Genomic DNA, 26,856 nt, shown 5'->3' with positions numbered 1-26,856 from the left:
TACTGGGTTCTTTGCGAGGTCAGATGGGCAACAGTGGGGAGAGGAGGGCAGGGTTTTCAGCTTCTAAGCCGTGAGGTACAGCTTGGAATTCCTTGAACTCTACTCGCTCAAATCCTTTAAACTTCTCAAGACCAAATTTCAAAACAGAGAGCACAGAGATGTCACAGCGGTAGAGAATATCGCCCCCAAAAGCAGTTCTTTATTAATATATTCTGCTTGGAATACGGCACAGAGCCAGGGGACAGATGAAAAGAGAATAACCTCCCCAGGGGCAGCTATTTCTCCTTCAAGGCTGACAGTGGCAGGAGAAGTTGGGCGTTTTGGATGTTTTTCTGATAGGGAAAGTAAATATTGTCTCACTGGTCTCAGACCCTTTTTTGAACTTTCTTAATAAGGCCCAGAATAGAAGTCTGAATTTGGCTTCTGTGGAACTCGCTTGTAGCTGGCTCTTCCATTTAATTATTGCATGTGTGTGTGAGTGTGATTGGATGCATACACATGTGGGCTTATGTCTTCTAAAGTTGGCCAGTATTTGTGTTGGACAAAATGAACTACATATGAATGTTTATCCATTTGTCTCTTCATACATTGCATCATATTTCCCAGGGCAAGTAGGTAAAGATCTCTGAAACTCGATTTATTCCTGAAACTTCAGGAATATTGTTTTTAAAGTCTCTTTGTGAGGTTTAACTCAGGATGCCTATGGATATTGCAAACCATAAAGCATTGTGATCACAACTGATTTCAGGGCTACTCTTGATTGCAGAAATACCAGTCCTATTGCATTTTGGTCTGATTGACTTACATAGTGACAGCAAGAAATGTTCATGACTCTACATAAGGCTCCTCATAGTATGGTCAGAAACTGTGAAGTCATGTAGTGTTAGGGAGTTACAAAGTCCAGAAAATTAACTTCTGTCTGGAGATTTCTTAAGAATCTTCTTGGAAATTTCAGTGGCCGCTGTTACTCCACATATATATTTTTTATTGCTTTTATTTCCTCTTCTATTCTGAATCTCGGAAACCAAACCAAGAAAGCAGTCTGTACCAGTTTTCCCTGTAGAATCTATAAATGGGGGAGTGGGGTTGTGTCATTGCTTGAGGGCCTCCAGTCCCACTAAGGTTTTCTGGCTTGTCATTAGGAAGGTTAGAGAGCTGTTTCCTGAGAGAGCCTTGTGGTTCTCCAAATGAAGAACAGTCCTGGTTTCCTAATAGTGGCCTCGCCATACCTGATTAAATGAGATCAATTCACAAATCCAGTTCTGAGTTTTGGCTTTGCCTGTGCCATCTGTTGGTCTGGTTATACATAGGCAAAAACTAGAGCAAATTCTTTTTGAACCTATATAAACAACTACATTGCCATTAAAAAGGAGACTCAGGAAAAAAAGAGTCGTTCCCAAATTCTGTGGAGTCTATAAGAACAAGATTACCATCTTAAAATGTTGCATTTCAGATTGCAAAAGCATAGACTACTAAAATAATGGTGAGAGATATACCAGGAAGAAAAAGAAAGGGGTTCAACATATACCTATCGGAAAATAGAAGATTAAAAAATAATACCAATGATACTCAAACAAATAACCAAAATTGTATTTCCTTCATACGTTCCTTCAGTCCTACATAATTGACTTTTTGTGCCACTGAAGCAAAAAAGTCAACATATTGCTTCTATGAAACCATCTGCTTCTGGTTTAAAAAGAGTTTTAGAAATCCTGACTCAGTCCCTGGTACTGTCTGGCAGTTTTCTAAGCAATATCACCTTGGAAACATGTTCCAAGGTGTCTTCTGTTTGAAGTACCACTAGTTCCTAAATCGGGTACAGGATTTTCCATGAGATTCTAAGACTGACCTTCTTTGTTAATGACCCAATTTCTAGGCTGTGACTTACAGTAGAGTTTTCAAGTAAGCCTGGCAGAAAAAGTACCTGTTGATGATAAGACTGAATGGCTTGGCTTCATTTATTACAATATTCAACAATATCCTAATGGAGGACATAATTCCCCAGTGGGGTATAATGCTTAACTGTTTAACATGGATTTGATCAGTGTTTCCTTGGAAGATAAGAATGTGTTATGGGCAGCGAGGGCATTGCTAAATCCCCAGGGTTGTTCTACAAAATGGAACATTCAAATGAGTAGCATGTTACCTGGACACAATTAATCAAGGTAAGGCTAAACATCTGTGACTTGACAATTAAGCCTTCACAAGTTTATGTCAGGTAGGGAGGGCACTGGCAGTTAGGATGAAGAGTAGGGGCAGCGGATGTGGGGGAGAGACCAGAGGTAAAAATGAAAGGTTTGGGCTGCTTAGCTATGAAGCTGGAGGGAGGTGGCCGGGGTGGCCATGCAGTGGTCCCTTCCGTCCTGCAGGCAGGGGAGTGGCATGTAAAGGCAGTCTCTCTGCCTTTCTGAGATAAAACCCAACACCAGGCTGTCTAGGGCCATCTTGTTTCTGTATCTACTGGAGAAGTGGTGTTTCAGAGTTTCACAATCACAAATTGTGATGACATTATCGTTGTTGTCGCTATTTTCACGTTCAAACTTACCTCTGTTTTGACCCCCTGTTCCACCTGGTAATGAAAACATTAATGTAGTCATGTTATGTACATTCTGTCAATTCAGTGATTTCAAATTTTAAAGTAGATTTTCCAGGATTTTCTCTCTCTCTCTTCTCCTTAGAATTGTGACTAAATTCTAGGAAGTAGGGGTGGGGTGGGGGCTTGTGGGAGAGCTGCAGTATTGGTGGGAGCTGGTTCCTGATATTGTCTGTCATTCTTTGACATCCATTTATGTGGTCCCACAGTCTCCAGTTATGTATCCTCCCTGCATCCAACCATGACTGCCACTCACCACGTCCATTTAGGTCAAACTATGTCTTCTTTCTTCCATGTCAGGATCTCCTGGGCCTACCAGCCCCTCATGGCCATTCCTAAGCACAGGAAACTTAAAGATGTCCTTCTGCGATGTCTGGTGACAAGGAAGCCCATGGGGAGGGCGCTGTCCCAAGCCCTCTCTCCCTGGATGGGCCCTGCAACACTTTCTCTTCTACGCAGAGGGCATTTGTGTGAGCCTTGCCTCGAATTGGATTGCATATTGAGAGCCAAACACACAACTTTGCTGCTGGGACTTTTCCATCTGTCTGGGGTTTCAGAAATGCCCCTTCCCTGTCCAGGACCCAGACGAGGGTCAGAGACAGGGAGAAGTATGTGAGCAGTGTTCTAGTTTGCTAGCTGCCGGAATGTAATATACCAGAAACGGAATGGCTTTTAAAAAGGGAATTTAATAAGTTGCTAGTTTACAGTTCTAAGGCAGAGAAAATATCCCAATTAAACAAGTCTATAGAAATGTCCAATCACAGGCTTCCAGGGAAAGATACTTTGATTCAAGAAGGCTGATGAAGTTCAGAATTTCTCTCTCAAGTGAGAAGGCACATGGCGAACACAGTCAGGGTTTCTCTCTCAGCTGGAAGATGGCAAACACTGCATCATCTGCTAGCTTTCTCTCCTGGCTTCCTGTTTCATGAAGCTCCCGGGAGGCATTTTCCTTCTTCATCTCCAAAGGTCACTGGTTGGTGGACTCGGTGCTTCGTGGTGCTGCAGCATTCTCTGCTCTCTCCGAATCTCCTTCATTCTCCAAAATATTTCCTCTTTTATAGGACTCCAGAAACTTATCAAGACCCACCCAAATGGGTGGAGACATGTCGTCACCTAATCCAGCTTAACAACCACTCTTGATTAAATCACATCTCCGGGGAGACGATCTGATTACAGTTTCAAACATACAGTTATTGAATAGGGATGATTCTATCTTTATGAAATGGGATTTTGATTAAAACATGGCTTTTCTAGGGGACTTACATCCTTCCAAACCAGCAGAAGCAGGGACTCACTTGGGGACTTACCTGCCTTCGCATGTTCTTTTTCCCCAAATTTCACCTCTTCTACCCCAACTTTGATCAGTTCTGGGTGGGAGAGTGGAGGGCATATAGGGTAGGAGCTGACTCATTCTCTAGGTTCCCAGTCTCTTAGACTGCTCTGCTTCTCTTAGGTCTCTTCAGTGAGGACACACCCACTGCTTGAACATCAAGGCTCAGCTATAAGTTTCAAGAAAATCAAAGAAAAGTAATTTTTTTTTCTCTGGCATGACAGGCGAGAACTCTGCCACTGTTCTCACCCTTCCATCAGCCTTTAAATCACCTCATGACCTTGAACACATGGTATAATTGCCTTATGTCTCTTATCTTTAGGAGGCCAGTCCAACCTCAAGGGTATAAAGTAATGATTGTCAAAAAAGTAAATAAACAAAAGGAAAGGAAAAACAGAAAAATAAATAAAAAGAAGGTGATGAAATGAAAATCTCGGTTTGAAGCCTGAGCCCTGTGTACTTTCTTGAGTGTCCCAGGGAAGACCCTGCCTGAGTTTTGTTTGGTATATTCCCCATCCAGTAGCCAGTGCAGCCAGGAAGTTGCTGGCTGTTTATAGAAGTTTATAGAAGTTAAATTCTTCTATAAACTTAACTCTTTAGGCACCAAGGTTTTGCTGCTCCTTTTTCTTTAGTCCTCAGTGAAAAATGTGAGGTTCTGCCTAAGATATTAGTTTCCTGATTTCCCTAGAGGAGTTGAGATCTCTTAAAATTAGTCTTTATGATATATTTTTAAGCTAATAACACTTCTTCCTGTCCAACCCTCCCCCCCTACCTTACCACCCCTCTGTTATGGGGGCAAACCCTTCCCGCTTGGACTGGGTTTAGCAGCCCTGCTTTGGATCCATCATCTGGAACAGAGACTTGAGGTTTCCAGATTGCTGAGCTGAGGACTTTGCCATCTTGGGATACCAGCCCAGGCAGGCCCCCGCTTACCATCTGTAATACCTTACTGAGGGGCTCTGGGTACCGTGGGGTGCCTCAGGTGTCCCCGCGAGTACCAGGGGAAGGTTGAGTGGCTTCAGCCTCCCCTACAGGACTCCGTGTTTCTGCTTCATGTAGCGGGTACCACATTAGTTACACCTGTAGGAAAATTTGGGCCACCCATGATCATTGCTCGGTCCCCACTTAGCGGCAGAGAAGGAGACTCATCTAAGGTGACATGGTGGGCCCATGCCTGGGTTCAGGTGAGGGGTGGTGCCTCTACCTACAGTCTAGTGCCTTTGGGCGCAAGCCCCACGGCACAGTCAGCGGGAACTTGGGGTGGAAATTAGATTTAAGTTCTCCTGGGCCTGAAAGTCACTTGCCTGAATCTTGATGTGTCAACGTCAGGAAGAAAATGACGTTGTACTCCCCAGAACCAGCACTGTTTTGAATGGCTTGCTACAGAATCTTACCTACCCCCCTCCTCCAGTTTATTTCTGAAGGAGGAAGCAAAGAGAACAGGTCTGTCTCTGAGGACGGCTCCTCTTTTGGCAGAGATTAGCATTTGGGGAGAGGATGCGGGTCCTACTAAGCAATCTAAGAAATCCTGGGTAAGTCTCTGGAACCGTTACCCTCTCCTGGCCCGACGTGTGCTGGGGACTAGGGGCAGATGAGAGCTTGTGTAGTTGAGGCAGGCAAGGAAAGAGTGCTGTGAATCTTTTCCGGCAGGGCATGCGAAAGAGGAAATAACAACTTCCCTCCAGCTGAGCTATTTGGAACAGGAGAAAAATAGTCTAAAATGATTTTCTTTTCTCAAATGGTATTTTCAACCTGAGGGCTGATTCTGGGGGAAAAAAGTCCCGGGTTGACAGACGGTTGTCTAATTCCATTACTTATCAAAAGTAGAGTTGGGGAAATGTGTTTAAATGGGAACAGGAGATGGTGCGAAAGAGATGGGATGAGGAGTTCCTCCCAGCTGTAATGTCTCAATGGAAAAAACCCTAAAAGAATCTTGCTGCAGAGGCTTCCAGCAAAATGGAGATTTATCTTTGCATCCAGAAAAGGAGGCTTCTTTTTAGTGCCTGTTATGCAACAGGGTGAAGGCCTCAAGCTTGAAAACCTGCAATTTAAAGCAGTTCGTGTTAACCTTTCATATCCCCATTCAGATTCCATTCATTTATTATTCAGGACTGGATTTATGATCCGAGATTAAACATATAAAGCAACATTTAGTTTTTAGGGCCTTGTTTTTCTAAATATTATGACCTCAAAAAAACTGAAAGCTTGAGAAATAAATTGGCAACTGCATCAAGAAAGAAAAACTCACTTGTCAGGACTCTGAGGTAACTACTGATCTTGGCTCTGAGTTCAGGGTCTTCTGTGCGTGCAGCCCTGAGGAAGCAGACCACACGTTCTCTTGTGGCATCTGAGTGGAGGAAGCTAAAGGTAGAAAGAGCAAGAAGGGTAAACTGAGGCAGAGGGTGGCCCGGGTCATAACCTGGGTCCAAAGAAAGGGGGCAGAGCTTTGTGCTAGAAATTTAGCAGCTTTGATAGTTCACTCAAACAGCATGCTTCCCCGCCCCCCTTTTATTAATCACAAATGAGCACAGATTCTTCTATGAAATCCAAATGTTATGGTAAACGTGCCTCATATTCCCAATTCTGTTAGCATTTAGTTGCATGTACCTCCATTTATTTTATGCACATATACTAACCTTTTAAACTTTAGTCATCTAAAATTGAGATCGTAGTCCACATAATATTTTTCCCTGCCTTTTTAAAATATTTCATAGACATGTTTTCTTGTAAGTACACAGAGATCTGTCCATATGGGTGTCGGTAAGCCTATCGATCGCTCTATCCATCCATTTATCTATCTGTGTATCTATGTCTGTCTGTCTATCTATCTGTCCATCACCAGCTATCCTGGCTAAGCTGCCCCCTTGAACTTGTAACCTTGGACATAGAACCATTTCTCAGCGTCTCCACTTAGAGGTCCCACAGGCATTTCAAACTCAACATGTCCAAAATCACACTCCTGATCTCTCCCCCAAAATCCATTCCTTCTTCCTGCAGTGTTTGCCATCTTAATTAACAGTAGCTCCATACTTCGATTTACTTAAGTCAAAAAAAAATCCTCTCTTTCTCCACATGCCGCGTGTAATCGATCAGCAAATTACTTTGGCTCGACGTCACATATATCCACATCTTACAACCGCTTCTACTCCCAGCCTGGTAATCCAGGACGTCCTCATCCCTTGATTGCATGATTTCACTGGCTTCCTTATTGAGCTCTCTGCCCCCACATTTTCTGTTGAACAGAGTAGCAGTCGAAGTCATTCTGCAGAATGTAAGTCAGATCATGTAATCCCTTGTGCAAGCCTCTCCAGTGGCTTCCCATCATGTGAAGAAGAAAAATGAAAAATCTTTCAAAGACCTGCAAGACCCTACGTGGTCTGGCCCCCAATATGTCTCTGTCCCGTCTTCTACTCTGTTCCTCACTCAGCTCTAGGCACCCCTGTGGGACTCCCTCAAGGGGGTTCACCACACTGCTGCCTCAGGGCTTTGCACTGGCTGTCCCCTCAGCCTGGGCCATTGTCCTCCCGGACACCCACGCGGTCACTCCGTCAGCCACCTCTTAGGCTTTGCACAAGTGTTGTCTTCTCAGGACCCCCTCGCTGGCACTTCCTATCCCTCTCCTCTGTTTTAGTTTGCTCTGTAGCATTTATCACATTCTAATTTCTTAGATAATTGGATTACCTGTTCTTTGGTGTGGGTGTCAAACATTGAATGACTACAGTTCTTTTTAAAGGGCTGCTCTTGATATGAATGTACCATGATTTACACTGTTTAAAATAGTTAAAAAATGATATATTGGGGCAAGAGATAATCTGTATAAAGTGCTTGCTATGTGTGAAGTATAAGCACTTTACATGCATTGTTTAATTCCTCTAACAACCAAATAATGTTATGCCCATTGCTGGTGAGAAAATTTCAGATTTGGAATGGTTCAGTAACTGGCTTAAGGCCATACAGTGATAAATGACGGAACAGGAATTTGAAGCTGTTTCTAGATCCTGTGCTCTTACCCCTATATTCTACACTTTTCTTAACCTAAATTGATTTTCCATTGAAAGGGCAGGCTTCCTTTTGGAAAAAGAAAATCTCTCTGTACAGTCATGTGCCATACACACTCACATGAGCATCACACATTTTAAATTAAATTTCACTGTGCTTTTAGTGCCGGGAGACTGCAGCCCTTCAGTCATATCACATCCCTCTGTGGTGGGGTTTTTCCAGGGTGAGAGAATTAACATTCCCTTGTTTTCTCCTCTTTCTTTCTGCAAGCACATTTAGCTCTCTAATGTGTATCAAAACACCATCCTGAGATCATTATTCACCACCCATATTACGTCTTATTGATAGCCACGAGTTTCCAACCTAGTTTCTTCAAGGTAAAATTCATTTGCAATCTGTCCTGAAGTTGACTGCTCTTCTGTCGCCATGCTATCTACTGCTGCAAAAAGAAAAGACAGCATTGCAATAAAAAATAAATTGAAATTACGATTGGAAGAAAGCCAGCAGCTGCCACCTTGTAATCCAGTTCCTTGTAAGAGAGGGGTGGGCCTATTTCCTAGATCTTAGATTTGTAGTGGGAGCTGGGGCCCTTGACAGGGCGGGAAGGTATGTCCTCACTCTTTAACAGGTGTAGTGAGTATTGCGTGAGCTCTGTGTGCCTGGTGCCTATAGTTAGAGTTTATATGTGTGTGTGTGTGTGTGTGTAGCCTTTTCTTCTTCTTTTTCTTCATTATCGTCATCATTGTTATTGTCACAATGATTCTCTGTTTCACAGCCAAAAGTTGCAATTAGACATGAAGGGAGCCAGAGTATCACTTTAACTATTTAACTTGAGGGATATGTTGTAATGCCAGGCACAGATAAGAATAAGCAATTGTTGATTATATATAAATAGATATTCAGATCAATTGTGACCACAGCTAAAACAAAAACTAAATAACGTCTGAACTCTTCACCTGCAAAATCCAGGTTGGAGGGGAATCTGAGAGATGTTTCCAGAATATGGTGGTGTAATTAAGGCGATACCTTGTCTTGCTCTCCTAATTCTAGAAGAGTACTCTCCAGGGTCCCTCTTGTTTGGAAAGATGGAGTTTTGTGGCTAGAGAAGGCAGACCTACTTACACAGCAGGGATTCTGCTTGTGATTCGCATTATTTGAAGACCCAGAATGAGGTAAAAAGGGAATAAAGGAAGCTCCAGGAGACAGAAGCACAAGTGGTATTGGAGACAGAGATGACAAGAGAGTTTCCTGAATTTGAGAACCTGCTTTCAGATTTCCCAAGAATGCATTAGTGGATCTCACTGGGGATGAGTCCTTTACACTTGACTACACGCTACGTGTAAAAGGATGTGTGTAAAGGACACTGATCAGCCCTCCTGTTACTTTTCTGTCTGGGGGTCCCACAGGCAGTTACAGGTGCCTGTTCCCTCCCACCCAGGGCTAGAGGGTATCAGTTTATTTGGTCTGACTAGCCTTGTCCAAGCTCTAGTCTCCTAAATGGCTCATGCTTAAATCATACACGGGCCAGGGGGAAGCTTAACAACTGAGTGAGTTCCCTAGGTCCCATCCTAGGAAGCCATGTGAGTGCAGCCCAGCTTCAGAAACCAGATGAGTAAGGGGCGTTGATGTTGTGAAGCAGGTTTAGCAGTTAAATGTCAAAGACTAAAACATTAGTGCCAGTGTGTGGGTGGGGGAGGGGTGATCAGCATTCTGATCAAGTTCCAGTGCACAGGACCTAGAAAGTACACAAGTAATTACTTGCCAAAAATGACTTTAAGACAAGTAAACGGAAACACCTTCTCTTTGTTTCGGGGGTGAGAGGGAGCATTACTAACCTTATGGAACCTGAGGGGGTCTGGCTACCCACTCCTATATCTCTCCCAATCTTAGATCTTAGGAGACTGAGTCCTAAGCCAGGCTAATCATCAGGGAGAGTTTTCAGAGCCCCAGGACAGTTGCTTAGAGGGGGCAGCATCAGATTTCCTTACAGCCTTGACCTTGTTTGAGCCTGGATCCCAGCTGTGGCCCAGTTCCTTCAGGATGGGTGTACTGCTGACTCTCGCCAGCCTCTAGGACCTGGTGTCTGTATTTCCCCCAGTTGTGCCCCTCCCCAGGTATTGCTGGCTTCACATGCCAGGCTTCTGGTTGCTTCTTCACGTGCCGAGTGGTCCTGTCTACCTGAGGTCTTCTGCTCTAGCTTTTCCTACAGACTGTGGAGCGTGCACCGTGCATAGCATGGTGCATGACACAGATTAGTCCACGTGCCACCATTTTTAGAATGAATGAATTGAGGGAATGTATATACTCTTACAAGTTTTCTGAGCACTTTCATGTACCTGAGCTTCTGGAGGTTCCAGCCCTTGGAAAGGTAGACGTTATGAGGGAATTACGTCCCTAAAAGAAGCAGCTCTGTGATTCACAGACTCCAAGCTCTGGCATTCCTTACATCATTCATTCTGTGGCTTGATCTTTGGCTGAAGTCTAAGTGCTATATTCCAAGTTCCATGTGTGTTTCTGACTCCTCCTTTATTCCAGTTGGGCTCAAGAAGTTCTTCTCTCTCCTTGTACACTGCCTCCCTGTCTTAGGAAAAGGACTCAAGGTGTCTCAGGAAGAAAATGTTTTCCATTTCTGCTGCCATCAATGGCAGCAGGGTATTATCCTTTGGAATAGAACATTCTGTTCAACATCAATGTTTCCTGTCTCTGTGAGAATGCAGAGAACATTTCTAGGCAAAGGACAGGGTATCTTTAGATAGTGAGAATGTGTTCTCGTTTAGGTTGAGAGCCTCTGGCATGAGAATCATACATATTTCTATCTTGTGACTTAACTGGATTAAAAGGTGTTTTCCATTGTGCCCAACAAGGAACTTCCTATTTAGGTAAAATATAGTGAACTATAATAACACCGAACTTCTATTTCATGTACCTTGTCTCTGAAGGCTTCTAAGTTCCTATTTAAAATGTAAAGCTTAAACCAATATCCTGAGAGACAGTTTGTTTTCTAAAATTTAGGGCAGTGATTTGAGTCTGGAGGTAATAAATAATGTGTCTTCCTTTATCCATCCACCCACCCATCCATCCAGCCAGCCAGCCAGCCAGCCAGCCAGCATTTTCATTAAGTGCCTAGTTAGTGCTAAAGTTCTGTGCTATTTCTCCCCTAAGTGAGAAGCCAAGAACCCTGAGGTCAAATACGTCACTAAGGTGTTCTTCATTTATCTACATATGGAGCTCATTTATGTTTCAGGATAGTGATTGCCTGGAACTGGGCCGTCTCTTTATGTGTAAACCCAGGACTCCAGTGGTTTTTTTGTTGCTTTCATTTTGGCCCACTGCCACCTTGTTCAGTTTGTCTCTGTGGTCAGAGGAAGTACACTGCACCTCCGGTGGTTGAGACAAGGCACAGGTATACTCTTACATTTTGGATACTGATATACTAACGTCGTATTCCCATTAGACTGTTACCTTCTTGAAGGCAGGGATTGCGTCTAACTTATTTATCTACAGAATCCTGGCATAGGGTCTGTTGAATGAATGGACACAACCAAGTGTGAATATTAACTTGTATCATGTCTGTTACACATTTAAGTAGGGAACTATTTAAATAAACAAATATCCAGGCTCAATTTGGTACCTTTCCACTTCCTGATTGAGTTGTTTATTCTACACGTAGTAGAGACAGACCTTCTCAGTTTACTCAGAGACTTCTGATTCAGCTTGACATCTGATATCTCTGGGTTGCTTTCTGTGAGAACCACAACAAAATGCTGTGTCCTTTTGGACCCTGTGCACCTGGTTTATGGCCTATTTGTCCATGGGCAGCAGCTGACGACTGGTCACTGGCACACCGTCCTGGTCACTGTCCTGGTCACTAGCACACCATCCACCTTTCTTTCCACAAGAAACTGCTCTCCACCTGAGTCTTTAAGATGTGTATCTTCAAACTTGGAGGAAAACTCATTTATACTTCTTGTGCTCCACTATTTGCCTTTCAGTTCCGAGTAATGGAGCTTGTTGAGAAGCAGTGTTGTATACTAGAAGATACATGGGCTATGGAGTCAGGCAGTTATGGGATTGAAGCCCAGCCCCAGCACTGACTAGCTGTGTGACTTGAGATAAGTTACTTAACTTCTCTGAGTCTCAGTTTCCTTGTCTGTCCAAACAGAGAGAATAAGAGCTCTCTTGAGAAGTTATTATGAGAATGAAAGGAATTTGATGAGATAATCATGAAAGTACTGGTTCAAAGAGGTTCTCAATAAATCTTGGTTTCCTTCCTTCTTTTTTGAGGTAACACACACACACACACACACACACACACACACACACACGTGTGCACAATTAACCTGGAGCTGCTGTTTGTGTGCTCTGGCTGCACACTGCCTTCCAGAAGAGCTTGGAGCTCTAGAATCATCCTTGTCAACATGTGGTCAGTGCTGCTAAGTTTCCACACACTACTCATTTAATTCAGGTTTTGTTTGAGAAAGAATGTGCCCAGCCACATTTTCATTTCCCCAGCCTTTCTTATGGCTGCGGTGGGTCCTGTGATTCAGTTCTGGCCAATGCAATGCAAGTAACAATCTCCTGGCAAGGTTTGAGAAAGCTTTTGCTTTCGTGATAAATGGGGACACACAGCGGGCGCTGCCCTTCCACACTACAGGGGTGTGTGTGGAGCTGCACCAACCATTTTGTGGCCACAAGGTGACAAGCCTAAGGATGGAAGTCCACTGATGAAGGAGGACTGGGTCGAAGTGTAGAAACAACTTGGGTCCCTGGGGACGTCATGGAGCAGCTGACCATCATCAAGCCTGCCTCTCTCCAAACTTCTTCTTATGCACAAAATAAAACCCCATGAATAAGCCGCTGTCTATCAAGTTTTCTGTTGTTTGCAGCTAACCGTATATTTTAGTTGACACAGATTGCGTCCCTTTCAAAGACCATTTGCTTAGAGAGAGGCAATGTTGGTGTGAGGTCTGGAGTTCCCAAAGAGTCAGGGACAAGGACACGTTGGCATCTTGGGAGGGGTGAAACCCTCGATGACTGCAGGTGTGTCGTTCAGACTGTCCCAAGATGGCCGGAGTGTTGGGGAGCAAGTACATTGGAAAAGTAGGCTAGGGGCTTCGATTGGCCTGGAGAGGCAGCATCTGACCTATCAGCATGGTTGTGTATCAAGTGATCTTCGTATCTCTTAAAGACTGCAGATAGGGGAGGGAAAGGATGTACCTGGTGCGCACCACTGAGACGTGTTTACTGAAGTGCTCTGTGCTTGAAGGTGGCAGAAGGAATTGCTCAGCTGGAGAAGACAGGTGTGTTGTGAAAGATAGTAGATATATGCAAAATATTTAAATAGCATTAAAAAAACTGTAGGAGTAATGCATATTTATTATCAAACATATAAAAATAACTAAAGAACACAAAGAATATTTTTAAATTACTCATAGTCTTCCAAATCAATATAAATGCATACTATTTTGAAATCTTTATTATTTCCTTAGTAATAGTTAATAATATTTCCCTATCATCATCAATTATTCTTGTAAAACTTGATTTTTAATGATTCCCTAATTTGATTATATATGTGCACTATGATTTTTATAACCAGTCTTTTATTACTGAGCAATTAGCATCTCTCTAAATGTTCAGTATTCAAATACTGCTTTCATGAACATCTTTATGTATTAATTTTGTATGCATACTTATCATTTTCACAGGGCACGTTCCTAGCAATAGAATTTCCAGGTATAAGGGTATGTCTATTATAAGACTTTTGTTACATACTGTTAGAATTTTTTCCAGGAAAGGTATACCACAAGTAATGGATGAGAATCCTTATTCAGAGAACTCTTACCAGCTTTGGGTAGGCAATTTTCTACTTTGTGGGTTAAATAAAAGTTATTTAAATTAGCTAGGATTTGGTTCAGCACCAAAGTAACAATGACTTAAACAAGAGAAGATTTATTTCATTCTCATATAAAGTAATTCAACTGGTAGGAAGTCCAGGGCTGGTACAGGAACTTCTTCATCATCAGGTACGCAGGTTCCTTCTGCCTTGTTGCTCTGCCAACTTCTGCATGCCACCTCATGGTCCAAGATGGCTGCCAGAGCTCTTGCCATTCCATCCATATCCCAGTCATTAGGAAAAGAGGAATACCAAAAAAAGGCATTTTCTTTCAAGTAGTCCTATATGAGATTGGGTATAATTCTTCCTTTACATCTTTATAATCAAACTTCAGCCACATAGTCTCACCTTGAGGCTGAGGAATGCAAATATTTTAACTGGGTGTCAGCTAAAAATGAGCCAGCCAAAAATCAGGGTTCTTATTACTAAAGAAAAGCAGAAGAGTGGCTCTTGGGAGGCAATTATCTGATTGTCATATTTTGATATTTTAATACATTGATTACACTACAGGTTTAACGTTTTTCATATATATATATATATGCTGTTTGTAATTCTACTGTTTAATTTGCCTCATATCCCCTATCATTTCCCTTTTTTGGTGTTTTTTTCCTCAATAATCATCATATTAAGGGTATGATTCTTTTACATATTAAGGCTATGCATGCATAATAGATACTTATTTTTTTCCCAGTTGTTCATTTGCCTTTTAATGGTATTTGCTGATAGGCAGGTTTTGATGTTTTTATCCAGTCAAGTCTGTCATTATTCTTTTCTTTTAGAGATTTTGCCTTTAATGTGCATTCAGAAATGTCTTCCCCACACTGAGACCAGATAAAAATTTCACCTATATGTTCATCTTGTTCTTTCATAGCTCGGGTTTTTCATTTTTGATGCACAGGGCCAGTGGCATTCAAACCAGAATAGTTTATCCCATGAGCCAGTTCTCGCAACTTCCACGGAGCAGTGCTCGCCCTTACTCTGCATGGCATGCCGTTTCTGTCTGTTCTCTGCTACGGTACTTCATATTTTAGAAAGTTATGTTCATGGCCTACTCATGGGTTGTGACCTGTAGTTGAAAAATACTGTTGTCCTCAGTCTAATATTTATTTTGGGATATCATATGAAATGGAACTATAGTTTTTATTTCCTTTTTAAATAGACAACTTGCTCAATGATTTTTACCCAGTCATTCATCATTTCCTTTAACAACAAGATATCCTGACAATTTTCATGGCTATTCTTACCTATTCATTCTCCTAGATGATATTTATAATCCTGTGGAAAGCTTCAAATGATTGAGGAAGCCTTTCGGATTTACAAAGTAATTGGGGAACAGTGGGTGAGTTTGTGGTGAAGGCACCCCGCCTGGAGACGAGACAAGGCCCAGAGGCAGCGCCTGCAGTTTCCTTTCATGGGGGGGCCCCCCCTAGTTCTCTTTACATCTGCGTCTAGATAATTGATGTTCGTCTCTTTGGAGTGAATGAAATCTGTTTTCCATTTTTTATTAAAATAATTCTTCCTTTCACATAGGAAATCTCAATACTGATAGCTTCGTAGTTTATTATTTTAGATTTTCTGTAGAAAACTTAATCATCTGCAGTTAATGGGCATTTTATCTTCCTCTCCTCAATGCAAGTGGTAAGAAATAGCTGCCATGTATTGATTACTCCCTATTGCTAGACACAGTGTATTATATGTATATTTCCATTTATTCCTCCTTAAAACCCAGTGATGGAGGAACTGAATGAAGCGTTGTTAATTCAGATTGCTCAAATCACACCACCAGTAAATGGCAGAGCCAGGATTTGAACCCACATCAGTGTAACTCCTGGACTTTTATGCACTTCCCTCTACCGTCTTTACATATATTAATTTTTTTTTTTTGCATCTTAATGTTTTAGTGAAAACTTCTAGAATAGTGTAAATGATCATACTTCTTTTACTAAGAAGCCCAGGGTGTGATAATTTTTAATGTTGCGGGGGGTAAATGTGAATGGGAGCTGTGAAGGCCTGCGCACAGCTCGCTCCTCTGTGGTTTACCTGCTGAATGCTCACCCCTGCAGAGAAGCCTCTCCTCGCTTCCTTGCCTCACTCACCTCTTGGTCATTTTTTTGTGCTTAGAGCATCCCACGCCCAGCTTCCCCTGTTATTCATATCTTACGTTAGTCCGTACATTTTTGGCACTTAATGAACCAATATTGATATAGCATAATTACTTAAAGTCTGTACTTTATTCATATTTTCTTGTTTTTTACCTAATGTCCTTTTTCTGCCCCAGGATTCCACATTGCATTTAGTCATCATGTCTCCTTAGGCTCCTCTCAGACGTGTCTTGTTTTGATGATCTTGAGAGTTTTGAGGAATGCTAGTCAGGTGTTTTGTAGAATGTGCCTCATTTGGGATTTGCCTCATGGTTAGACTGAAGCTCTTGATTTTGGAGGAGCACCTGAGAGGGGCAGTGGCCGCTGTCCTGACTTTAAGTCAGGGGTTAACACTATCAACAGGCTTCACCCCTGAGGCTGACCTTGGCCCCCCCTGCTGACTTGTCAGGTTTCTCCACTGTCAAGCTCCTCCTCCCCCTCCATTTCCATACTGTACTCTTTGGAAGGAAGTCACTATTTGAAATCCATACTTTGAGTAGGTTTTTTTGTTTTATTGAGGGGGTGTGTGGTCTGGGAATCGAACCCTGGTCTCCTACATGTAATTGAATAGGGGTCTATACTCCCCTCTGTTTTAAATTCTTGAGCTGCTCCAACAATACGATGCAATGGTTTGGCTTAGACAATGGGAATTTATTGGCTCATGGTTTTGAGGCTAAGAGAAAGTCCAAATCAAGGCATCATCAAAGCGATTCTCTCTCCCCAAAGACTGTGGCATTCTAGGGCTGGCTCTTGGTGAGCCTCTTGTCCTTGGCTCTGCTGTGCACGACAAGGCACCTGGCAGCGCCCTCGAGTCTCCCTTTGGGATCCCGTTGAGATTGAGCACAGGCTGCTCCCTTCGTGGCTTTCTCTCTCTAGGACTGAATTTCATTCCACTTAGAAACGTCCCCAGTAATAGGATTAAAACCCATCCTCACTGAGCTGGGCCCCTCCTTCCCTGAAGTGACCTCATCAAAAGGTCCTTCTTGCAGGGGTTCATACTCACAGGAAGGGAGGAAGTTCAAGAACATGCCTTTCTAGGGTACATGCAGCTCCCAACCACTGCACCCTCCTTAAGGGTGGAGTATCTGTATCATTTGCTTGGAATTCTTCTGCAAGGGAAAACTGTCTCTTTATTCCCAGTTATCCATCCATCCATCTATCTGTTTGTATGCTATATGGTGGGGGTCACATTTCATTCTCTTTATATGTTGGTATCCCATTATTGCGGCACTATTTGTTGAATTTTGTTTGTTTGTTTTCATTGGTTTCTTTATTTGTTTGGAAAGTACATGGGCCAGGGATTGAACCCAGGTCTCTCACATGGCAAATGAGAATTCTACCACTGAACTATCCTTGCACCCGCCCCCCAATTATTTATTTATTCAACCTTTTATATCAGTATTGACTCATAGATATTTATTTTACGCTTCAGGTTATAATCCCATAGTGATTTATTTTGTTGCTCAAATTGTTCTGTATTTGGCCATTGGGAGCTCTATCCTTTGGCTCCTGCAACCCTTTGAGACAACTCCATCAATGTAAGTTTATTTTATTTTTGGGAGGCGCGTCCTTAATTTCTGGCTCTACAAAGGGGCCCCAGGCTCCTCTTATGTGTTTCCTGCCCCAGTCCTAGAATCAGCCATTTCTCCGGAGAGCCCTGGCTCCGTTTAATGGAGAATGGCAGTAGAATCCGAGGTGCAGGCACTATGTGTTCTCATTGCTGCTGGGGTGTCGTTCTGTCTAAGCCCTCAACCGGCAGACCAAGGCATGTATGTGTGTACTGAACCCTGTACATTCATGTATCCACAAATATCCCTGTACGTAACCATCTGTAGTTAACCGAGTTCCTAATGGTATCTCCAACTCTTAATCTATTACCACATGGATCATTCTAGCTTCCTCCCCTTGCTTATCTGTAAATTCCCACTCTAGCAACCTGGAACCCACCATCTACCATCCATTTACTTAATTGTTCAATTCTAATATGTACATATAACAGTATCTGAATTTTTAATTTCTTCCCTCATGGGGAACAATTTATCAACTAGATTGTTGTATTGCTAATGTGCAGTTCCTTTTGCCTTTAGTTTTATACACTCCATTTGTTCCCAAAGTTACTTATGTTAGCACTGTTTTCTCCCACTGAGCTCAGTGAGGTTATTTCATATATTTGTATTACAGTTGGTTGATTTGTTACATTCTGCATTCCATACTGGGATTCCACCAATCTCCTAAATGATTTTTCAGATTTGCATACATTAAGATTCATTCTCTAAGCTTTAAAACTCTTATGGGTTTTGATAAACTATACAGTCATATGTTCACCATTACAGTATCAGACAAAATGGTTTCACCACCCTAAAAGAATCTCCTGTGTTTAATTTTTCCAATCTGCAGCCTGCCTCACCCACCTCAAAACCCCAGCAACTATTATTCTCTTTATCTAGAGTTTTCCTTTCCCAGATGTAACATAAGAGGAATTGTCCAGTATGTAGCTTTTTCAGACTGACTTCTTTCACTTAGCAATATGCATTGAAGATCCATCCCTTTTGTGTGTGTGTGGCTTGATAGCTTATCCTCTCTGTCACTGAGTAATGTTCCATTGTATAGATGTCCAATCATTTGTTTATTTGTTCATCTATTAAAGGACATCTTGGTTGCTTCCAGTTTTAGGTAATTTGATATAAGCATCCCATAAACATTTGCATGCAGGTTTTTGTGTTGACATAAGTTTTCAAATAAGTTGGGTAAATACTTATGATTGTGATTACTGGAATGTATGATAAGACTTTATTTAGCTTTCTAAGGAACTGTCAAACTCTCTTCCAAAGTGGCTGTACCATTTTGCATTCCAACCATTAAAAAATGAGTTTCTTTTCCTCTGTGTCCTAGCCATCAATTTGTGTTGCCTTTTTTTAGATTTTAGATACTCTTAACATGTGATATTGTGGTGGTATTTGCTTGTTGTTTTAGTTTGCAGTTTTCTACTGACAAATGACTGAGAATCTTTTCATAGGCTGTTTTCCATCTGTGTATCTTCTTTGGTTGAGGTGTCTACTCAGATTTTACATATTTTAATTGGGTGTTTGTTTTCCTATGGTTGGGTTTTAAGAGTATTTGCATTTTGGATACAAGTCCCTTAACTGATACATGTTTTATGGATGTATTCTCCTAGTCTATGACTTGGTTTCTTATTTTCTTAATAAAGTCATTTGCAGCACACAAAAAAATTAATTTTAGCAAAATCCACATTATCTATTTTTTTTTCCCCATGGATTGAGCTTTTCGTGTTGTATAAAAAAACTCATCCCCAAACTAAGGACATTTAGATTTTGTCCTGTGTTTTCTTCTATGAGTGTTAGAGCTTTGTAACTTGTATTTAGGTGTATTATCTGCTTTGAGTTAGTTTTTATATTAGGTGTAAGTATGTATCTAGGTTCGTTTTTTTGCATATGGATTACCAGTTGTCCAGCACCATTTGTTAAAAAGACTGTCCTTTCCCTATTGAATTACCTTCGCACCTTTTTCAAAACTCAATTGACTTTGTGTGGATCATTTCAGATCTCTTTATTCTGTTCTGTTGAGCTACGTGTCTATTTTTTTGGCCAGTCATGCTGCACTGATTATTGTAACTTCATAGTAGATCTTGAAATTGGGTAATATGAGTCCTCCAACTTTGTATTCTCTATTGTACTACAATGCTTTTTTTTTTTTACAAGCATTAAAAACTGTAATATAAAAAAAAATTAAGGAAAGGAAGTGGTTTTGATTTCCAGCCTTTTTTGCCTGAAACCTGAAACATGTATGTCATATAGGATTTATTTTGCCACAAATCCAAGGCTGGCCAAGCACATCATAGGCCCTCATTTATCATTTTTTAAAACATTTTATTGTATAATATAACATATATAAAAAGAGAAGAAAGAAAAAAGCAATTGTTTTCAAAGCACTTTTCAACAAGTAGTTACTGGACAGATCCCAGAGTTTGTCATGGGCTACCATACCATCATCTCAGATTTTTCCTTCTAGCTACTCCAGAAAATTGGAGGTGAGAAGGAATAAATATTTTTTTATCATCACAATCGCCTTTTTCCTTTTTTTTTGGAAAAATAACGAATATACAAAAAAAGCAATAAATTTCAAAGCACAGCGCAACCATTAATTGTAGAATGAATTTCAGAGTTTGGAATGGGTTACAATTCTATAATTTTAGGTGTTTACTTCTAGTGGCTCTAAGGTACTGGAGACTAAAAGAAATAACAATATAATGATTCAACAGTCATACTCGTTTGTTAAATCCTACATAACTCCTCCATCACCTTTGATCTTTCTCCCACTCTTTAGGGGTATTTGACCTATGCCCATTCTACCTTTTTCATATTGGAAGGGGCTGTCAGTAATATCATTTTTGGACTGGCAGGAAGGATGGGGCAGGAGCTCTCTGGGCCAGCGAGTGAGATGGTTGAGTGTGGCCAGCTCAGTGGAATCTCATGCCTCAGCCTCTCTCTAGAACACTTGTTATAGTTCTCAAAAGAAAACCACTTCCTAGTGCTGACGATTGCTGTGAAAAGATGTGAAGAGGTTTGTGAAATGGGTGGTTCTTACCTAAAAAATAGAGTTTGGGGTATGTAGGACCTGAGAGTTAGATGAGAATGAGAACACTGATGGCAGCAGGCAGAATCAAGAAAAGCAGTTCATAAAAGGGTTTCAGTTAAGGCTCTAGCCGGTGTAAAAACTTTTCTAGGTCATTTTTATGTGCTGGTGTGGTCTGGCAATTTTGGATTTGGTGACTGCCTCAGGAATTATCCATCCTTTGTGCATTTGGGGAATCTATATTTGCAGAAAGTTCTCTCCATCTGCCCTCCCTCACTCCCAGATATGCTTGGTAACAACCTCCAGCATTTGTCTCCTCTCTGCAAGACATATAGATGTTTTGTGATGAAATTTCCAGCCAAAATGCAGGGCCAGGGCAAGGAGGCATATGCCCAGTCTGGACTGGCAGTAGCTGGAACTCATCAGGAAGCATTAGAACAGTTGTCCAAGCCCTCATGAAGCACCGTCCTTCCCACCTTCTTGGATTGCTGGGCGGCTCACATCAGCTGGAAGCCAATCAGTACTGTTAGTCCTTTTGCTTCGGGCTTAGAGCCCAGTTTGTGTGGGCACCAGTGCTCAGCAGGCACCGAGCAGCAGCTGGACTCGGCTAGAGCAGAGGAACAAGTGCAGGAGGAGTGGCAGAAACCCAAGTGAAAATCTAACTCTGTATGGCAACTCCACATTAACCTTTGGAGAAGCTCTCCTGGAAGGCATCTTTGGCAAACCCAGACTAGCAGCTGGTCTTATTCCTGTTCAAAGTATGGAAACAATGAATGGCTTACCTTGTGGGATAGAGGGGATAGAGTATTTGGTCCTAACCTGGCCTGAGGAAGTCTGGCATGGGAGGGAAGCTGTTCAGGTGGTGAGCCAGCCACTCATACCCCTGTGAATGTGCAGCATTGCCCTGGGCCTGGAAGGCAGGGGCCGACGTCCCCATTGAGTGGCTTCACTGTTCTTTTCATGTAGACTGAGGCAATGGCTCCATAGGAGCTACCAGCAGCAAAGGGCTTATGGGCCAGATCATCTCAGGGCCCTGATGCCAGTACTGCTGCTCTCTCTGGGCCGTTCTTACCAAAGCCTTGCCAGCTGAGGGAGTGGGCCCTGCCCCAGGGAGCTGTGGAACCCGCTGCATGGGATGCGCTGGGTTTGTGGGGGAGCCGGACAGGTGGCAGGTGAGGGTCTGTGCTCTGAAATTGCATCCTCCAGCTCAGTCTTCTGTAAAGGTCAGTGTACGGGGTGGAGTAGTATTGAGGAGAAGTAGTAACTGTGAAAGTCAAGTATTCAATGAGTCGTCAGCATTGGACCTGGCAGTTGAGCGCCTTAGGGTCAACATCCATAATTTGTTTGTCTGCTTCTGCCTCAGGCTTGCACCTGCCCTCCCCAGGCTCCCGAGGTGGGCAGAATTGTCCCTGTTGCAAAAGTCCTGGCATGGCAGGCCAAAAAGCAGAGCAGTGAAAAATCCTGCTCTTGGATTCAGCTAGACCCACGTTCAATTTAGACATCTACTGGTTGACAACATTTTGCAAATCCTTTAACCTTTGGAGAAAAGGAGATGCAAACAATAATACCTCCTCATGGAGTTGTTTTGAGGTTCAGATGAATTAATGACAGAAAAGTGCTTGGAATGGGGCCTGAGGTACAGCATCATAATAAATGACACTTATTATGTCATCATCCCATTTTCATTGTTACCTGTAATAGGAAGTCCATGTGACAACATCCTTGCCACCCTCTGTCGTTAGCCCCTTATATTAAATCAATATTAGCAAGCACTTCTTGATTCCTACCATATACAAAACATGTTGATGGACACAGAAACACAATTTCTACTCTCATAGTGCTTATGCCTGCTAGGGTGCAGAGTCATAGTTTCTTAAGCTTAATAATAAATATAAAAATAAGCAATATGAGATGTAATTATTAATTTTTAAGAAAGCCAAAATAATCGTATTTATCTGATTACAAACAGCCTTGACTGACCCACAGGCTCTTTCATTGGCTCTTCTCACTGTCATCCCCATCACAAAAACACAGTTTTTCTGAAAAGCGATGGGAGCCAGAGAGTGAATCAAAACTGCTGCAAACCCCTTGCCATTGTTTGTTCTGGCATTAAGTAGATATTCTCTTTCCCCTCCTGTCTTCTTGCTTCTCTGCTTCTTGAATCCCCCTGTTCCATTTTTCCCGTGCTCACTCCAAACCATCCAGCCACTCTGAACCACCTTGGCACTCAGCAGGTGTCCGCAGGAGGAGGAGGAAAAGGACAGAACGCTGTGCTGTGATCGGCACCTCTTCCCCAGCCTGCTTCAGGGCATGGTCTCTAATTGCTTCTTTCCTGCCAGATACCAGCATCCTGAATCCAGGCAAGTTCCGGGGGTGGCCTCAGAGGTGCAGATTTCTGCCTGGAGCTATCGGGCATCCAGTGAGACCCTCCACATGTCCTGGGGTTTGGTGGCCAGAAGTGCGAATCTGGAGTTGCTGCGCACACTAACTCACCCTCTCCATGTCACATGGGAAGAGCCTCAGTTCAGTGGCTTTTCTTCCTTCAACCCCGTCCCAAAGGCTCCAGGCCAGTGCTCCCTCATAATAGCAAGAAAAGGCCCCACCGAGGGAGGAGCCCGCTTGCAGCTAGGTAGGAAGGTCTGGTGTCCCTCACCGACCTGATGTGGCCTCTGCCCCAGCTCCCGTCCATGTGATCGCGGGACTGTGTCACTGCAGCCCCAGGCAGCCCGCCGCCCACGTGGGCAGTGACCGCCTCCTCTCCCGGTGCCTCCACCCTCAACCTCACGTGTTGTGACTGCCTGCTTTCTGGAACTTCATTTCTACGTCTGTTATTTCTGGTGCACACTTAGGTATTAGTCCAGCTTGTTTTTAGGCCAGAGACACCTATGAGTTTAAGGGGTAGGAAAATCTGTGAATGAGTCCAGAGAGTGCACGCGTGATTATTTTGCTCCTCCCTTGTCTTAATCAGAGGGGGCAGCAGATAGCTACACACTTTTTTACTATTAAACCACTGTGATGTTGGGACTTTTCCATTAAGGAAGCTATTACGTTCCCTAGCTAATACTGAAATGGATTCAGGGAATGTTCTCGGAGCACCTGCTATGGATGAGAAGGACAGGGTGCTACTGCTGGAGCCCAGCCACGAAGAAGGCAGAGGAAGGGCTTGCTCCTGGGGAGCTGCAGTTCCAGGGTATCTAGCAGAGCACGTGTGGCACACACGCACTGCACGTGGTACACACACGCCGCACCCACACTCGGCCAACCACACAAGGGCAGGGGCTGTGCTTTTACGCACCTCCACATCCCTGGCACCTCATCCCACTCCCAGCATCTAGTAAGTGCTGGAAAACTCTGTCCTCGCTGCCTTGCCACTGGCCACGGGCTCCTCCTGGCCCAGGCTCAGGGGATGGGCAGACTCCTGTCTTTCTCCCTAAATGGGAGAGAAAGATTCCTTGCAAGCAAGTGCACAGTCTGAAATCAGCTTTATTTTTCATTGTCTCATTGAAAAGGGACTTACCCCTCTAACTGGTGCTCTCGGAGCCAGAGCACATGCAGGGTCTGGTGGCTGCCTCCATCGCAGGGCGCTCCCCCAGGGTACCCCCCCAGGGTGCCGGGCTGGAGATCTGGAAGAGAAATAACTTCGAGTGGGAGTGCAGGGGTGTCACTGGTTGTGGCTAACTACTCACCGTGTCTATCACTGTCTCACCTCTCCTCGTAGGGAGAGAAATCAATAGTGTTTTAAATGTCTTGCTCAGTAAGTGTGCATGACGCAGATTCCCAAAAAGCTTAGCCTCGGGGCAGCGCAGGGACCACCAGGGCTGTGGGGCCTCCTGGAGGGATAGAGAGGGCTTCCTGGACGAGAGAGATGGAGTCTCCAGGTTTCTTTCCCGTGACTACTCCTTCCCCATAAACGATTTCTCCAGTAATGCTGTTTGTGGCAAAGCATTGCCCCAGACAAGGCAGAGAAACCTGGGACTGTGTGGTCAGCCTCTACTCGGGGTTGCTGGATGGATAAGGGTTAGTTAGAAAAGAAAATGGCGTGGGCCAGTGCCCAGTGGACGTTCAGCTCTTTTCTGCTGCCAGGGGCTTCCGATTTCCTCTGGAAGCCGAGCCTTCTCTCCCTTCTGCCTCGGGGTGCACTCTCAGCAGTGCCTTCCCCTTTTTGCCATCTCTCGTCCTTACAGCGAGATCCCCAGGGCAGCTCCACATCCGACCTGTTCCTGGGGGAATCCCCAGTGTAGTGCAGCGTCTGAAGGTGTCGGAGCAGAGAGAAAAGGCAGCCCTGCCCCATCCTCGCAGGTGGGCTCCCCTTTCAGAGTGAGCCTCACCTCCCTTGTCTGCCTTAGCCAAGAGAGAAGATGAAATGGGCACCCAGCTAGGCACAGCGGAGGGGGATGTTCTCAGGGCCCCACCCGGGGTTAGGCATGATCCCCGCAAAGCCTGGTTAGGAGTCGTTCATGTGACATGGGGAGGGCCTGGGTTTCCGTGACCTCGGGACTGTGCCGACCACACAGGCCCTGGAAAAGTCCCCTCCCCTGAGGGGCAGTAAACGGAACAGGGCGGCAGCAAGGGGTGCTCCAGAGCAGAGGGCCTAGGCCCAGGCTTGCACCTCCCCCATCGGCATTCGCCCTGTTCCAGACTTCCCTCTTTCTCCCCATTTATGGGTTTCTTCTAGAAGAGCAGCTGCCCGGAGGAGAGGTGTCTGTGCTGCATAAACAGGGCTCTTTACTTGAAAGTGACTTTCTGGAAGGTGTGAAGCTCCTGTACCTTCCCAGGGGTTCTCTGATTCAGACTGGCACTGCCGCTGGCTGGCAGAGCTGTGGTGGGTGACGGGCAGCCGGCTATGGTCCTGCTGCGTGAGGCTGCCGGGTTCCTCACTTCCTTCTGCTACTCCTTCCATGAAGGGAAAGGAAGAAGCCACAGCCTGGACACCTGCAGAAATAGCAATCATTTGGCCTGATTTAAATTCCGGTGCTAACCTGTGGCCGTCCTTTGCCCGCCAGGCTCAGGGCCAGAGGAGCTGCTGCCAGCCTCCCTCCTGGGGCAGAGGCATGTTTTAAGGAAGGACACGTGCAGGGGCAGCTCTGCAGCAGCCCAGTCCTTCTGGGAGCAGCCAGAGCCCTCTCCGCTAAAGGCTGTGCCAGCCTGCGTCTGGGATATCCTTTTGTCCCATCTGATTTTTCTGTGCTATGCCTGCCAGCTGCACATAAACAATCAGAGAACAACTCACAGCTCATCCGTCTGCTGTTCATTTAGCAGGTACTTCCTGAGTGCCTACTCAGGGCGAGGCACTCTGCTAGGAGCTAGGGTGCATTCCTGAGTTAAAAAAATAAAAAAAAGACCCTGCCCTCTTGGAGCTTACAGTCTAGTGGGAGAGATGACAGCCATGGCAAGATTAGAAAACATAATGCATGATTATGATGTGATAAATATATAAGAAAAGCCCTGAAGAGCAAGGTACTGTGAAGGGTAGCTGAACCTGAACTTGTCTGGGTGGGGTCACGGAAGGAGGGCTTCCATCGGAAAGGGACATCTGATCTGTGGTGGGAAGGGTAAGTAAGTGCTTAAAGGAAAAAGTGCCAAGGGAGAAGTGCGGAGGCCACCAGTGGGAGGTGCCTTAATGCATTTGAGAAGCTGTAAGACTGCCTGTAAGGTGAAGCCCGGGGAGTGGGGGCGGGGCAGAGCCCATATGCAAAGGAGACGTGGGTGCATTTCTTTGCAGGAGGGGCAATTAATCAGACAATAAGCAGGAATTTGCTAGGTCATCAGATACAGAGGCATACAAACGTGGGGGCACGTGGTGGCATGGCCATCTCCTGGGCCTGAGACTGTGGTCCTCTCTCCTGGATTTCAGAGCCTGGCTGATGCTGTGACTTCTTAGTGTGTCCACCTCCCTGGCCCTGTGAGCCTCAGAGCTTTTCTCAGGGATTGCCAGTTGCTCCTTCCTCCCACCTCACCCAGCCCCTCTGCCCCGTGTGAGAATTCCTACCTCCTGACCTCCTACCTCACACCTTCCTGCAGCCACTTCACACCGGGGTGAGCCCACCTCCTCACCTGCCTCGGTCCTGCCAGGCCCGCCCCTGCCCCCTGCCCACCCTCAGCCCCCCGCAGGTGGGCTTTCTCAGACCCTGCTGCGTGGAGCCTGTGAGGGCTGAGCTCACTGACTCGGCTCCCAGGACCTGCCGTCCGTCCCCCCTAGGCACAGGGAGGGGGTCCCCCGTGAACTGCTTGACTTTCCTTTGCCCCCCTTCTCATCACCCCAAAAGAAGCTCTGCCCCATTAAGCTCCCCTTTGCCTCCTCCTCCCC

The 26,856-nt window shown here is 44.3% G+C and overlaps 1 protein-coding gene across 9 annotated transcripts in view; it reads left to right on the top strand.

Annotated features, from left to right (window-relative positions):
- The window catches only part of SPOCK1 (SPARC (osteonectin), cwcv and kazal like domains proteoglycan 1), a 551,382-nt gene that overhangs the window by 452,138 nt on the left and 72,388 nt on the right, over window positions 1–26,856 (top strand). The gene's annotated exons all lie outside the window — the stretch shown is intronic.

This window comes from Tamandua tetradactyla, chromosome 20 (genome assembly GCF_023851605.1).
Source record: "Tamandua tetradactyla isolate mTamTet1 chromosome 20, mTamTet1.pri, whole genome shotgun sequence".
In the NCBI taxonomy this organism is placed as follows: Eukaryota; Metazoa; Chordata; class Mammalia; order Pilosa; family Myrmecophagidae; genus Tamandua; species Tamandua tetradactyla.
This window is presented reverse-complemented; position numbering and strand designations above follow the sequence as displayed.